The sequence below is a fragment of the Equus asinus genome, chromosome 17 (genome assembly GCF_041296235.1).
Source record: "Equus asinus isolate D_3611 breed Donkey chromosome 17, EquAss-T2T_v2, whole genome shotgun sequence".
NCBI classification, from domain to species: domain Eukaryota; kingdom Metazoa; phylum Chordata; class Mammalia; order Perissodactyla; family Equidae; genus Equus; species Equus asinus.
In genome coordinates, this window is record NC_091806.1 from 41,428,149 (window position 1) to 41,445,494 (window position 17,346).

At 36.4% G+C, this 17,346-nt stretch overlaps 1 pseudogene; it reads left to right on the forward strand.

Annotated features, from left to right (window-relative positions):
- The first annotated feature begins 1,625 nt into the window (after nt 1–1,625).
- Nucleotides 1,626–17,346, forward strand: part of LOC106822071 (organic anion transporter 7-like) — a 32,586-nt pseudogene continuing 16,865 nt past the window's right edge.

Genomic DNA, 17,346 nt, shown 5'->3' on the forward strand with positions numbered 1-17,346 from the left:
ATTGCATATTTTCAGCTCCCAATCATGAAGTAATCTCCCTGAAACTGGAATGTTGGAGAAGGAACAAAGAATAACCAACTTAAAGAATGTGAACTGGAAGACATGGCCCATGAGTATCACTGGGATTGAGCAAAAACATCAGGACCCGCAAATATCACTCAGATGACCAGAAAAAGCCATAAGAATTATGGAGCAGTGGCTGAGAGTGGTGCTAATGCAGTAATTTTTTATCATATCTCTCAGTAAGTCTGAGAGTTTTAATCAAACCAAGGGAATTGTTAAAATAAACAAAAAGCCCCAAATGGCCCCTATGACAGCAAACCAAGATTTAATTACAGTTTCAGGCCTCCCAGGATGTGACCTTTAAACAATCAATCTGAAATTTCCTGAGTTGCACAAGTGAGGTAACCTGCATGATAAAACCCATGCCAATTTCCTTTCCCCCAATAAAGAAGATGTCTGACCCAAAATACCCCTAACTTTTCTTTTGTTATTTACTTCCTTACCTCACCCTCCTTCCTACAAAAACTTTCCATCTTGTATGCCTCCTCATAGTGCCCTTCTAGCAGCTGGATGGGACGCTGCTTGATTCTTGAATCGCTTAAGAAAGGCAACTACATCTTCATATTTACTCAGTTGAATTTTGATTTTTAACAGATGGTATGTGAATTATATCTCAATAAAGCTGTAAACAAAGAAATTTTTAATAGATGAGTTAATGCTAATAAAGCTATGACATTTTATCCCATATTTTCCCTTCATTTCTTCCCTGTCATATTGTGCATGTACCAGAGAGCAATTTTATGAGATCTAAGTGTAATTAGCTATTTACTTCTCCCTTACTCACTGGACTTTAGAGTCATGAAGACCTTGTCTGACACATAGCTGTATTCCCAGAACTAGCATAGAAAAGGTCCCCACAAATGTTGTCTGGATGAATCAATCAGCCAATAAATGTAAACCTCTACAGGAGCTTAACACGGGTTTACCCTTCTGGCCTCCATCACTTCCCACTCTGCCCCCATTTCAAGTAACTCATTTTCAGTGTGAATTTGTGGTATGATTTGAACTTAAGCAGAATGTCACTTACCAAAAGAGGATGATTGCGCCATATTTCACTTGCTTTAGTGTAACTCAGGATTGTTTTCATTACTCTTTTAATCAAAATTCAGTTCTAAACAAGCAAAATGCTTCCTCTTATTTTCAAAGGATAATTAAAAAACATTTCACTTTTGAACCTCCTCAAGTAGATTTGCTGTGAATAACTGCATACAATGTAGCAAGTTTATATTAGATTGTTTACTCAGATTCTGTAGATCAAAATCCAATGCTGACTTTGAAGCGCTGCTGAGGGGAAGAATTTTTACAAAGTACACCTTTAATAGATTTAATTGTCAACTGTCAGAAATACCTCAGCAAAATATTTCTCATTGACTAATGAAAACGGCTACCAATCTGACCCTAAAAAATATGGAGAAATAGTTTCCATGGCCCTGCTTTGCAAGGTCAATTGAAGAGAAAGTGTGGTCATCACACAACTAGTGTGGCAGGAAACTTCCTCTCCCCTTGAAGGTTTCTAGATACAGTCATTTTGCCTCATCACGAGGACAACCTGTTCAACCTCCATGGCCATTATGGAAAATCCAGATCAAGTTGGAGGTCTGAGAAGATTCAGGATTCTTCAAATGATTTCCTTTGCATCTCCAGCCTCATAATGTACCCTCATATTCTATTGGAGAACTTCACTGCAGCCATCCCTAGTCACTACTGCTGGGTCCACATCCTCGACAATGACACTGTATCTTCTAATGGCACTGGGATCCTCACCCAAGATGCTTTCCTGAGAATCTCCATCCCACTGGATTCAAACATGAGGCCAGGGAAGTGTCATCACTTCTGACACCCCCAGTGGCAGTTCCTTCACTTGAGTGGAACCTTCCCTAACATGAGTGAGCCAGACATAGAGTCCTGTGTGACCAGCTGGATGTACAACAAATGCTCCAACTCCTCCACCATCGTGTCTAAGGTAAGACGCCTCATTTACCTCTTGTGAGTACATAGCGTGGTTGTTCAGAGTTAGAAAAATAATGAAGATGCTTCAAGCTTTTTGTCACTATTTAGGTGCTCATCCTTCATTCTTTCAGTGAATATTAATTGCTTCTCTATTACACCCCTCACATTTAAATAAATAATGATCCTAATGAATTAAAAAATAGACATGAACCCTGCTATCATAGTGCTTTTATTCTTGGAAAGACCAAAGTTTAAGCAAGTAATTCATGTAATGTGTTAAAAATGTTATGGTAAGTCAGTAATGCTTACCTTTTGGCTGCAAATTCTAAATTACTGGGAGATTGATTAAAACCTCCATGCTCAGACTGTACCCCAGAGAAATACTATAAGAAGTTCTGTGATGAAATTCAGTCATGAAAAAATTTTAAAACTCAAATAATTGCACTCTATGGCCAAGGTTACAACCATTTATCATGGAGGAAAACAGAGCATCCATAAAACCTACAATTTTAGAAGAGCCTTCCAGAAAAAAAGTTATGTTCAAGCTTAGATCTGAATGAGAAGATCAACTAATTTAGAAGGGGAAACTGGAAAGGAAGACGGGGGCCAATATACTAAAATTTGCAAGTAATGTTAAGGTGTTTCCATGGAAGGGTTATAAACTGCTGTGGAGCTCTCCTTTGCAAATTTCCTTCTCTTGCAGTAGGACCTGGTATGTGAAATTCAGTCACTGCTCTCAGTGTCTAAATTCTTATTCATGACTGGAATGCTTGTAGGAAGCATCATAGATGGCCATTTATCAGACAGGTGAGTGTCTCTGGATTACAGCTCTCATAACTCCAGAGTACTTTCATCATTTCATGAATCATTTCTTCATTAGGAAATAAATATAGCAAATTATACTCTGCTGGAGCTGCCTTGGTCTCCAGTGTTCTAGAAATACAATTGAAGAATTGATCAGTATGGTGAGTGCTATTTTTATGGCATTGAGCTTGGTGTACAGGACACAATAATGACATTTCCATCAAATCTGTAACCACATGAGGACAGAATACAGAGATGAGGTACTATAACTTGTGGATTAGAAAGCTGAGAAAGTGATACCTATTGGAATGGAGAGAAAAATGTTGATGGCCTGAGGTTCAACCTGTTTGAAGACACAGACATGGAAAACTACTTTGTTGGCCTTGGCCAGGGGTGGCATGTTCCTGGACCTTGTGGACTTCCCAAAATGTGGTCATCTTGGCCTAGTTTCCCTTCTGTGATGAGTAGATTTTCCTAAAAAATCTGTGTGGTATAGAGCAATATGTCATTGGTGGTGTGTTGAAAAATTATGCCAGTAGCCTTAATTTTTTGTTTTGCAGAAATAGGTTTTAAAGGTAATTTTTGTAATTATGTAATTAACTACTCATAACTGCTGTCACAGTTTTTCATGTGAGAAGTTTGGGGAATTCTGTGCCTGACAATACCTCTTCTGAAATAGAATTCCTCTGTAATCATTGCCAACACCCAACCATGTCTCTCCTGAGGGAGATGGAGCACATGAGATGCCCCTTACCATTCACCAACATAATATTTACTGTTGTCTCGGCTGAGAAATGTGAACGCTAAATATATAACAGTAAATGTAACATGGAAAAGAGTTCAGAGCCAGAGTGTTCACTTTCAGCAGTCCAGTAATGTGGCCTCCTGTGACAGTATCATGACAAATTATAGATATATCAATTTTTATGAATCTCATGGTAGTAGAGGTGAGGGATGGAACACGCTTAGTAGCATATAACAGTGGAGAACTAGTTGAAATTGAGGTGGCGAGAAAAATCCAAGGATTTTGAACTTCATCAGAAAGCTAAGAGGAAAAACTAAAGTTATGTGTAGGAGAGGGGCATGAACAAATTGACATTTTTTAAATAACACTCTCAACTATTCATAATATTGAAATAGCAGAAACAATATGGAAGTCTGTCAATAATAGAATAAGTTACAGGATATTCACATAATAAATTCATCTACAGTAAAGGGAATGAACAAACTATTCAGTGCAGTAACATGAATTAATATCAAAACCATGAAGTTGATAAAGAAGTAAAATACAAATGATTACATACTAGACAATTACACTTGGGTAGAGTCAAAAACAGGCAAGCTATACTATGTTGTTGGAAGTCAGCAAATTGGTTCTGTTTAGATTTTTATTGTGATTGCCTGGAAACTACTGAGCAGTTTAGATTAGATTTTCATTTTTAACTTATTGATTTTTCTGATCTATGAATATTATGGGGCTCTCTATTTAGATTTTTTAAATTCCTTTTTCAATGTTTATAGTTTGTGTGAATTGTTATGCATTTTTTTCATAAAATATACTTCCATTTAACTTGGCTTTTGAGGCTATGAAGTTGTTTTTGTAACTTTAATTTTTAATTATCCATTGCTCATATGTAGTACTGTAATTGATCTTTGTATATTCATCTTACCAACTGCCACCTTGATAGATTTATTTATTACTACTAGTAGATTTATTGTCAATTCCTTAGAGTTTTCTATTATACTATCTTTTCATCTGCCAGTAAGGATAGTTTTACTTATTTTCCTGTCTTTTGCCTTTTACTCTTTTTCCATAAATAGCTAGAATATTCAGTATCACGCTTAATGAAAGTGATGAGAGATGATAATCTTGCCTTATACTGACCTTAGGTAGAATGCACTTATCCTTTCACTCTTGAGTATAATATGAGATATAGGATTATGGTAGATACCCTTAACGAGTTTTAAGAAGTTTTCTTCTGTTTCTGGTTTTCTGAATATTTTACTTGGAAAGATATTGACATACAATAAGTATGATTTAAGACATACTACAAACCAGATAAGACCTGAAGGAGATGATTTATTGAGACTCTTTGGGAAACTAAATTCAAAAGCAGCCATACATAAAGTAAGGGATTTAGAAATCCATGCAAGAGGCCATGCAATGCACATGCTCAGAAAACACATCAGAACATATAAAGCTTTTGCCTCAGGTGGAAACCTACCCTAGCACAAACCCAGCTAAGGCTTTAAGGAGTGCCCCCAAAGAGATGCAATCTGCAAACATTGGGAGACTTCCTTACACACAAGTAAATCTCTGTCAAAACTTAGCTAAATGTGAGCTAATAGTTTTGCAAAATAGTTTGGAAAGCTCTCAAAAAATAGACTGCCTAACCCTTCAACAATTAAAAAAAGAATGAGCAGTCGCTGGGGCAGAGGGAACATCTGATTTCCAGAGTTACCACATATAATAGTCAAATGTCCAATTTTCAACAACAAAAAATATCAGAAGTAATGCAAAGAAACAGAGAAACATGACTCTTTAAAAGGGGGAAAAACCTGATAGAGACTGTTTGTGGGTAAGCCCAGAAGTCATACATCCAGACAAAGACTTTAACACAACTGTCTTAAATATGTTCAAAAAGCTGAAGTAAAGCATGGAGAAAGAAAGAAAATATCTCTGGAAAATATACCATGAGCAAAATGAGAATATCCACAAAGTGACAGAAATTATGCAAATGTAACCAAATAGAATTTTTGGAGGAGAAAAATATAACTGAATTAAAGTTTTCTCTAGAGGGATTCAACAGCAGATTTCAGAAGGCAGAAGAAAGTGAGCATGAAGATATGACAGTTGAAATTATTGAGTGTAATGAACAGAAAGAAAAAAGAATGAGGAAAGGGAACATAGCCTACGGTACTTAGGAAACACCAGCAAGCAACCAACATGCTAATTATAGGAGTCTCAGAAAGAGAAGACAGAGAGAAAGGTGCAGAGACTTTATGCGAGAAATAATGCCGAACACTTCCCAAATTTGATGAAAGATAACAATGTACAAATCCAAGAGCCTAAAGTAAATCTAAGTAGGATTAACTCAAAGAGACCCACATTGAGACCCATTATAAGCAAAATGTCAAAAACCAAAGGCAAAGAGAGAATCTTGAGAGCAGCAAGATAGAAGCAACTTGTCATATTGAAAGGATCTTTGATAAGATCATTTGTTGATTTCTCATTAGAAACTTTGGAGGCCAGAAGGCAGTGGGATGATATATTTAAAGTGCTGAAAGTAAAAATCTATCAAACAAGAGTCTATATCTGGCAAAAGTATTATTTAAAAATGAGTTAAAATTTAAGACACTTACAGATGAACAAAAGCTGATGGAGTTCAATACCACTAGACCTAACCTATGAGAAATGTTAGAAAGTGTTCTTCAGTTTGAAATTAAAGAACACTAGACAGTAACTCAAAGAAGAAATAGATATGAAGAAAAGAGTTCTCTGATAGAGGTCAATATATAGGCAAATATAAACACAAGTATTATTGTAATTTTGGTGTATTAATTTACTTTTTATCTTCTAAAGGATTTAAAACACAAATACATTAAAAATAATTTTAAATCTATGTTTAAGTGTATAGAGATGTAATTCATGATATCAATGTCATAAACAGGGGGACCATACAGCTGTATAGATGTAGAGACTTTTAAGCAATTGAAGTTAAGTTGGTATCAATTTAAAGTAGATTGTTATAGCTTTAGGATGTTACATGACAACCAAAGAGAAAATACACAAAAGGAAATGATAAGGGAAACAAAGCATGTCACTACAACAAAATGAACTAAAGGAGAAGAGGGGTCAGTAATAGAGGGAATGAGAAAGAAAAAAGCTTTAAGAGATACAGAAAACCATAGAAAAATGGCAGAGGTAAGTCCTTCCTTATTAGTAACTACCTTAATTGTAAATGTGTTACACTCTCCGGTCAAAAGGCAAAGATTGGAAGAATGGGTTAAAAATAGGATACAACAATGTGCTGTCTACAAGAAAGATTCATTTTGGATCTAAAGACACAAATAAGTTGAAAAAGAAAGGATGGGAAAAGATATTTCATGTAAATACTCACCAGAATAAAACTTTGTTGGCTAGACCTAATATGAGACAAAATAGACTTTAGCTCAAAAACTGTTATAAGAGACAAAGAAGGAATTTCTGTATTGATTTTAACAAAGTCAATTGAACAAGAACATACAACAACAATAAACATAGATGCACAAAACAACAGAGCCCAAAACATATGAGGCAAGCACTAACAGAACTGAAGGGAGAAATAGAGAATTCTGTAAGAGTTACATAATTCAATAAAACATTTTCAATAATGCACAGCAATATGAGACGAAATAGCAATGAGAAACAGAAGACTTTAACACTATTATCCAACTAGACCTAATATGCATATAATAGAAGCCAACAGCAGAATACACAAAATTCTCATGTACACATGGAATATTCTCTGGGATAAACCACTTATAGGACACAAACAAGTCTCAAGTTAAATAAGACAGGCCCCAAAGGACAAATATTGTATGATTCCACTTATATGATTCCACAAATTCAGAGAAAAAACAGTAGATTAGTGGTGACCAGAGACCAAAGGGAAGGGAGAAGAGTTATTGCTATATTGAGCACAGAATTTCTGTTGGGGGTGAGGAAAAAGTTTTGACAATAGATGGTAATGATAGTTACCCAACAAGGTGAATGTAATTAACGTCATTGGTTGTATGCTTGAACATGATTAAAATGGCAAAATTTTAATATGTATTTAACTATAATAAAAAGGAAACACTAGTATTAATATAAAAATGAAAAACAAATATGAACATTGATGGATATGATAAGTGGCTCACAAAACATAAACTAATAATTATCTGGTCTTTGCAGGAGATATTTACTGACTCCTGATATAACAGTACTCTCAGGCTCTGTGTTGATTATTTTAAGGCATTGTCTCTCTTTGGTCTTCACCTTCTAAAACTTCTATTGCTCTATCTTCAAGTTCACACAGTCTCTCTCATGTGTCCACATGGCTGTTAAATCTTTACAGTGAAATTTTATATCAGAAACAATACTTTTTGAGTTCTAGAATTTCAATTATTTTCGTTTGTTTGTGTCAACTTCTCTGCTGAGAGTGCCTATTTCTTAGCTATGAATTTCATATATTATTAAATCATATTTTATTTTCATCTTTGAGGATACTTATACAATCACCTGAACATATTTATTGGTTAATTCAAAATTTGTCTCATGGCTGGGGAAGATTTGAATGACTTCCATTCTCTTGAGACTGAGTTTTGTTTTCTTGGTTCTTCGTGTGTCAGGAAATTTTTAATTGTATCTTTATAATTATAAACATTAAGTTGTGGAGATTCTGGATTCCATTATTATTGATCAGTAATACTGATTCTTTCATTTTAGTGGGTAATTTTCATGTCTGGGATTGAAATACAAACTTTTTCTTATGCAACTGGGCTCAGCTCAAATTTCTGTCTTTAGCGGACCTGCTTTGAGCTTATTCTTCACATGCATGTTTCAGGGTCCAGTCCAGGATGTGTGGCAGACATAACTGAGAGAACCCCTCTTTGCCTCTTTCATTCGCTGGAATCCTCAGTCTCTTCAGTGTTCACAGGCTCCCAGGGTCTGTGAGCTGGCTCTCCAGACCACAGGAGGGCAGGTTTTGCACATGTACCCAATCACTGTACTTACTGTGTGGATTGCACCTTAGTTCAGGTTATAGCCATGGAAATGGGATCTTCCTCACATAGCTCCCTATCAGTATCCTCTGAAAGAGCATACACTATACACCACAGTCTACCTGCTTCTGTTCACCCTCCGATACTCCAATACTCTCTTGGTACTTGCTTTTTGTGTTATGCACAGGCTTTACACTTCTTTTATGATGGAGTGGAGGACAGGCTGCAGAGTTAAAGTTCTCAATTCCTGGAAACTGAAATGGACCCATAAAAGGCTTTTAAGAAAAGTATTATGATAGAATCTTTTAATTTTCTTTATAAGTGATTCATTGAATAAACTGGAGGAGAAAAAGCGGTGGTAGGGACATCACTTAAGAGACTATCAAACAATTCTTAGGAAAAATTATGGGGGTTTTAATTAGAAAGGTTTACCTGAAAATGGCAACAAGTAGCTGGATTGGCAAAGCTATCTGTGGAAAGATACAGTAAAACTTCCTGATGGTTTTACATTTTTAAGGAGGTTATGATATGGCAAAAGGAGGATAAAGGATGATATCTGTATCTTCAGCCTGAGCAAATGGATGAATGCTGATACCATTAAATAAGATGAGGGAAGACAGGAAATGGAGTCCATATGGAAGAGAAAGTCAAGACTTCTGTTTTGGGCATAATAAATTGGATGTGCCTACTAGTCATGCAGGAGGAGATGTCAAGTTAGGGAAAGCAGTACTAAAAATATAGACCTGCTTTAAAACAACCTACACCAAATATAACCTCTAGCCAGGCTGATAGTCAGCTACAAAATACTCAAGAAACCACCTCCCCATGAGCGATACTCTACAGGGGAAATATATGGTCCAGCATGCATGTTCTAATGTGACCAGTTCATTGTTAAGGCCAATGTCCACTATTAATCGTCAGGCCCCCTTTTTTATTGTTGCTATATGTTTTTAATATTCCTTCTGCCCATTAGAACGTCCTCTTCAGCCAAAATTCAAAAATATGCAGTCTCATACTGTGTCTGGAGTCTTCATTCCTTTAAAATGTTGAATATATAAATGTTTAGATGTAAATAAAGCAACTAAAAACTTCATGGCATGAATCACTAAATGAAGTCAGACCTCACCTTCGCTCCATTTCAGGGACAGGAGCCACACTGGCAGCTTTGTAAAAAAAAAAAAAAAAAAGCTATGAAAACAGTTGGTAAGTGTGACATAGTGTCAGACGACATGGGCTTCGGGTACTTAGATAGCTGCCTTAGTGATCACAGTCTTGTGCTGACTGAATACTAGTAAGCTTAGAGAAACCTACTCAGCATCATTTCCTAGAATCCCTTCCCTTTGTTGACTCAATGCAATATCCCGACTTCCTTTATTCCTTGAGTTACCAGTCATCCCACCTGCCTGGACACTCTAGGCTTAATTATTAATAACATTCTTTTTTGATCTCAAAAGTATCCCTTTGAGGATAAAAATTTTATGGTCACTCTACTTATTTATGACTGGAAAGTAGAGAGGAGTCTTACAACTCAGAGTTTGGGGAAAGCCAATCACCACTAATGCATGCAGGACTTTTGATAATGATGAAAAATTTATTATGAACCCTGATGTAAGACACTGACTTCGAGAACACACAGAATGTCATGAGATTCTTTTCTGCCTAGCCTCTTTCAGGATAAAAGAAGCCTTAAATAATTGGGGTAAAGAGGTGGAAGTAATGAGCCATGCTCACTGTCGTAGAGTAGAAATTGTTTACTGGTGGCTCTTTGCATGATGTCAGTAACAAAAGCCCTTACCTATTCCTAGTCTCAAGATGTCAGTTCTTCCAAGCTTGATCTATAGATTGAATGCAATCAAAATCAAAATCTCAGCAAGTTATTTTGTGGTTTCTGACAACTAATTCTAAAGTAATCTGGAGAGGTGAAAGGCCAAGAACTGCTAAAAAAAATATTGAAGAGGAAGAACAAAGTTGGAGGACCAACACCGACTTCAAAACTTGCTATAAAGCTACAGTAATTAAAACTGTGTGGTATTAATTAAAGAATAAACAAATAATTTTAAAAAACAGTATTGAGTGCCCAGAAATAGACCCACATAAATATAGGCAACTGATCTTTGATAAAGGAACATAGGCAATGCAATGGAGGAAAGATAGTCTTTTTGACAAACGGTGCTGAAACAACTAGACATACACAAGCGAAAAAGTGGATTTAGCCTGAGACTGTACACCTTTCACAAAAATTAATTCAAAATGCATCACAGACATAAATGTAAAACACAACACTATAAAACTCCAGGAAGATAACATACAAGAAAATCTAGACACCCTTGGGTTTGGTGATGACTTCTTGGATACAACACCAAAGGCATAGTCCATGGAAGAAAAAATTATAAGCTGGACTTAATTTAAATTAAAATTTTTTGATCAAGAAAAGACATTGTCAAGAGAATGAAAAGGGGCTGTCCTCATGGCCAAGTGTTTAATTTCACATGCTCTGCTTGGGTGGCATGGGGTTTCATTGGTTTGGATACCAGGTGCGGATATGGCACTGCTCATCAGGCCATGTTGAGGCGGCATCCCACATAGCACAACCAAAGGCACTCAGCTTTGGGGAGAAAAAGGAAAAAAATAAAATCTTAAAAAAAGGACTCTGAAAGCCATCAGCAAATAAAATGCAAATATGTACTTTAGTTTTTTAACCTTTTGTTATTTTCTGACCAAAGAAATGTGCCATGTAAAAATTAGAATATAGATAAAAATTAAAAACACATTTTAAACTGTCCTTAATTCACATTCTGTAAGAAAACAGACCTGGACTTTTCAAAAAAGGAATGTTCTGGAAAAAATAAGTGGAGTGATCATTCTAGATTGAAAAAAAATGTAAAACAAAATTCAATGTGTAAACCCCAACTATATCATGGATGGAATAAAGAAAAATAACAGCTAGAAAGAGATTTTGAGGACTTTTGTGACAATTTGAATATGGTCTAATAGCTGATAAGATGGAATTATTGTTAGTGTTCCTATGTTTGATAACGGAATAATAATAGTATTGGAAACTGTCCTTATTCTTAATGCATGCATGCTAAAAACTTCAGGAGCCATGTGTCATATGATTTGTAACTGCCTTTCAAATGATTCAGCAAAAAAGTGTGTGTGTTCAAATACATGGAAGGAAATAAAGCCAATGCAGCAAAATTAAATCTCCTAGTGAATCTGGTTGAAATTTATATGAGGATTCACTATAGTATTCATTTAAACTGCTTTTCATTTTTGAAATTTTTCAAAATAAAGAGTAGTTGGGAATAAATCCACCCAAATGGGAGCCAACATTGACATCATTTTGTTATATTTACACACATCACAAGTACATGTTTTAAGTAAAATTGGGACGTCTGATATGTGTATGTGTAATTGTATAACCTCTTTTGACATATTTGTTTATAGATATATATCACATTTTCTTTTCAATACAATATTTTTTAACATAAATTTGGTAACATACACAAAATAATACACACAAATATTCTCTACTTATCTTCATTAAACATCATTGTAATCACAGCATTATTATATTAGTCAAAGTAACTGGTTGCAGTAAAAAATCCAGAATCATAACTGGTTACCTGAGTAAAAGAATGATTCTCACTGATGTCATAATTTCGTGTGGATCAAGTAGCGATCTAGGCCCCCATCTTCTAGACAATGACTAAGGAAACAGTTCCTTTCATCATGTGACTTTTTCATCAATGAGATCTTTGTTTCCAGCCATGTTGTCAGATGGAATAGGTAGAACCAAAATTTATCTTATATGGACAGACCTAGAAGTAGTCTACGTCACTTCTGTCCACAGTTCATGGTCAACACAAAGGTGCATGGGCCATACTTAATTACAAGACTGGGAAGTCCAGAAAAAACAGAAGAAAAGGTGAGCATCTAGCCAGATTATGCAATAATTAATAATTATAGCCATATATTTTGCACAACATGGATTTCCTTTTTGTGGATGTCAAGAACAGATGGTTGAATTATCATGCTCCTCATTACGTAAGACAGTGTTCTCATTCATTTGGCCTTGAAATCTCCTCATATACACGTGTATACATCTGTTTCACTCTCTTTCCATGCTCTTCTCCCATTTCTCTCCTTCACATATAGCAATTATTATAACATGTTAACTAAACTATTTTAAATTTATATGTTTTCACCAAACAAGTGACATTGTTTCATTTACATATATTGTAATTTACTTATTATGTAAATGTGTCATTTTCTCATAATTTTCATTTGTACAATCATCACTATGTTTCTGAGACAAATACACATTCCTATGTGTATTTCTAGTTTATTTTCCTAATTGCTGCAACAGTGTGGTTCCATCACACTGTTCTTAACCCCTCTTTTGGGAAAGGACAACCAGATTGTCTCCAAAGACCTGATACCACAGATGTCACAACACTTAAAACACTTACACGTGACCATTTACTTTGAGTAAATTATATATCTTTATATATAACTGCTTTTTGTTTTGACTGACCAGGCTTTCCAGTAATCATCACTACATCATTTCCTTAATCATAGTGCTTCTTTATATAGATCCTATACCATTCTGAATTGAAACACAAATAGAGGAACAAAGTATATATTGTGCCACAACTCAGACTATAAAAGATTTAATAATTGTATTATAAGTATAGTGTGAGTGAAGTGAAGATTACAGAGCAGTTGCCCAATCCCAATTTTCGTCCTTTGTTAATATTACTCGTCATATAGAATCAGCACAGTTTCTTTATTCCAAGTCGTCTACAGAAAGACGCCCTTTTCCAGAGACCTGTGAAATGTGGAGTTCTCGTTCCCTTTTATTTTTTAACCATATAATTCTCCATTTAGTCATTCTCCATCTTACCTAATTCTTCCTCTTAGAACTTTGTATAAGTTCTTCTGTCTTGATTGTGGCTCTCTTCTATCCTGCTTTAGAGGAAACACTCAGTAGAGAGGAACTCTTATGCAACCCTTTAGTAACTCTGGTATATTTTTTCACAGATGTTGCTTTCACATCAGGTTTGTTTTTCTGTTAGAATGTTCCATATTCTGTTTTCCAGGTTAACTGAGACATAATTAACATATAATATTTTGTAAGGTTAAGGTGCACAATATGATACTTTATACAGATATATTTCATGGAATTATTACCACAATAGGATTAGTTAACACCTCCATCACCTCACATAATTACCCTTTTTTGTGGGTGGTGGGGACATTGAAGGTCTACTTCCTTAATGACTTTCAAGAATATACCACAGTATTGATAACTACAGTCTCCAGGCTGTACATTAGATCCCTAGAACTTATTCATCTCATAACTGAAAGTTTACACCTATTGACCCGCATCTCCCCATTTGTCCACATCCTCCAGCCATGGCAACCACCGTTCTACTCTCTGTTCCTATGAGTTCAACTTTTTTTGTTCCTGGTGACAAGAGAATAACCTATAGTGATTACACAAATGAACATGACGAAGAAGTTAAAGTATATTGGTACCAAAACATCAAAACACAAAAAAACACAACACAATAAGAATCAAGGAAGAACAGGTCTACGGAAAGTCAGAAGACAATTAACAAAATGACAGTAGTAAGTCCTTACCTATCAATTATTACTTTAAATGTAAATTGATTAAATTCTGTAATCAGAAGACATGAAATGGTTGAAGTGATATAAAACAAAATCCAGTGATAAAACAAAACAAACAATCCAATGATATTCTGCCTACAAGAGACTCATTTTAGCCTTAAAGACACAATTTACTGGGATGAAATCATGGAAAAAATATTTCAAGCAAACAGTAACCAAAAAGGCAGGGGTGGATATACTTATATCAGATAAAATAGGCTTTAAGATAAAAGTAGTAAAAAGAGACAAAGAAAATCATTATAACAGAGGGGTTCATACATAAAGAAGATACAACAATTGTAAATATTTATGCACCCAACATCAGAGAAGCTAAATATATAGAGCAAAAATTAACCTAGGTAAAAGGAGAAAAAACATCAATATGATAATAGTTGGGGAATTAATATCCCACTGTCAACAATAGAAAGATCATCCAGAAAAACAATCAATAAGAAAACAGAGCAGTTGAACAACACTAAGGACAAATGGACCTAAGAGACATATGGAGAACTTTCTATTCAATAACAGCAGAATAAACATTCTTCTCAAGTACACGTGGAATATTTTCTAGGATAGACCATAGCTTAGGTCACAAAACAAGTCTTTGCATATTCAAGAAGATTGAAAGGATACCAAGCATCTTCTCTGACTACAGTGGTATGAAACCACAAATCAATAACAGGAGAAAAACTGGAAAACTCACAAATACATGGAAATTAAAACCACTCTCCAGAACAACAAATGGATCAAACAAAAAATTAAAGGGGAGATTAAAAAGTATCTTGGGAAAATGAAATTGAGAATACGCAATACCAAAATTTACAGAATGCAACAAAAGCAGTTCTAAGAGAGAAGCTCATAGTAGTAAACATCTACATTTAGAAAAAAGAAAGATCTCAAATAAAAACCCTAACTCAATGCCTCAAGGAACTATAAAAAGAAAAACAACTTAAGCCTAAACTTAGCGGGAGGAAGGAAATAATAAATGAAATAGAGAACAGGAAAACAACAAAAAGATTAACAAAACTAAGCGTTGGTTCTTTGAACAGATAAACAAAATAAACAAACCTTTAGCTAAAGTAACTGAGTAAAAAAAGAGAGGATCTCAACTAACAAAATTATAAATGAAAGAGGAAACATTACAACTGATACCACAGAAATACAAGAGGCCACTTGAAAGAACCATATGCCAACAAAGGGGATGAACAAGAAGAAATGGAAAAACTTCTAGAATAACCTATCCAGACTGAATCAGGAAAAAATAGAAAATCTGAACAGATCAATTACTAGTAAGGAGATTGAATCAGTAATCAATCATCTCTGAACAAAGAAAAGCCCAGAACCAGATGGCTTCTCTGCTGAATTTTACCAAACTTTAAAAAACAATTAACATTAATCTTTCTCAAGCTCTTCCAAAAAATCAGAGAGGAGGGAACGTTTCCAAAGTCATTTTATGAGGCCCGCATCACCCTGATACCAAAGCCAGAAAAATTCACTACAAGAAAGGAAAATCAGAGGAGTAAAGTCAGCATCGTATCACAGTGAGTTGTTCCCTTTGTCTCTCCCCTCTAGATTTCAAGCTGTAGGACATCCATTGGCCAAAAAAGGACTCCCCAAACAGCACATCAGAATGTCTGAGAGATCCATGCATCTATACATCTGAAGGTGTGTGGATTGGACTTCTGGGAGGCGATGGAGCCAGGGGAACAGCACCCTGCCCCTCCAGTGGCAGTGGTGCTCCAAAAGGCAGATACCCGCAGCAGTGGTGGTGGTGTCCTGATCTGAGATTTCAAAAAAGGCAATGGCACCAGAGACCAAGGCTGCAGAAGCAGCAAAAACATTTTTGGTTTACCCCTTTCCCTCTCTCAGTGGTAGCAGAGGGTGCCTACGATGTGATGATTCCAGAAACACAGCGGTGCTTATGGCCCAGCTCCCTCCCTCTCCCACAGTGGTGGCAATCCAAAACGTGAATACCTCTAGCAGAGGCAATGATGCCCTGACCTGAGGTTTCCAAAAGTGCACCAGCTCTTGAGGCAGAGTCTCCAGGATCAGGAGCAGAGCTCATGGCTGAGCCCCTCCCCCTCCCCCTCCCCCAGCAGTGGCAGGTAGCACTTGTGACCTAAGATTTCACAAATTACAATAGAGCCTTTGACCCAGCCACAGCTGGCAATATCCCCAACACCAGCCTTATCAGCAGCCAGTGACTTATACAAGACTCATGACCCCTGGCAGAGGCAGTAACACCCATGACTCAGCCCCTAGCAGTGGTGTTGCCCACAGCCAAGATAACCCAGAAGCAGCAGCACGGGTGGTGCATGATGCAGCAGCACCTGAGCCTGTGGAAAACCCACAGAGAGCCAGTGGGGGACCATGAGACCCAGGTGACCCCAGAAACAGCAGAGGTGCTTGCAGCCTGGTGACCCGGCAGGCAACACCCGAGACTGAAGAAACATTGTAAGCAACAGGGCACCAGTATGCTCGGAGGCACAAGCAGTACAAGGAGTGCACTGACACTTGTGAAAACATTCCCTAGACTTTAAAATGTCACTTATTTTTCACCCATATTTTTACAATAGGTTGTTCTTGTTCTATCACCTAAATCTTACCTGTTTCTCAGTATTGGCAGGAGGTTAACGTTCAGATGGTGTTTGCACCAGTTCACCGTTGCTGACACCTGTGTGGCGTTTGCTCCCATCTTGCTCCTTGACTGCTTGCTATACTTCTTGGCTGGCCTTTCTGTCGTGACCATCACGGTAAATAGTACTATGCTCAGTAAGTCAACACTTTGATCTTGTACATTTTCCAAGCCTTGACTTTGATGTTGACATTCCACCTTTGTTTAAAGTCAAAATCCTGTTTGTGTCTTCTTTCAGGTGCAAAATGGACAATGCCCCCATTCCAAGCCATGGGAATGACAGTGAACACCTGTGTGAGTGGTATCGGACAGATGACATCAGGAGGTCTGGTTTATGCCATTCAAGACTGGCACACCCTCCAGCTGGTGGTTTCTGTGCCAGTATTTGTCATCTTTCAGTCTTCAAGGTATAAGCTCTCTTAGTCTTAGAGGATTCTGGAATGAAAGATGCATGGAGTCAGGACACATGAATTCTG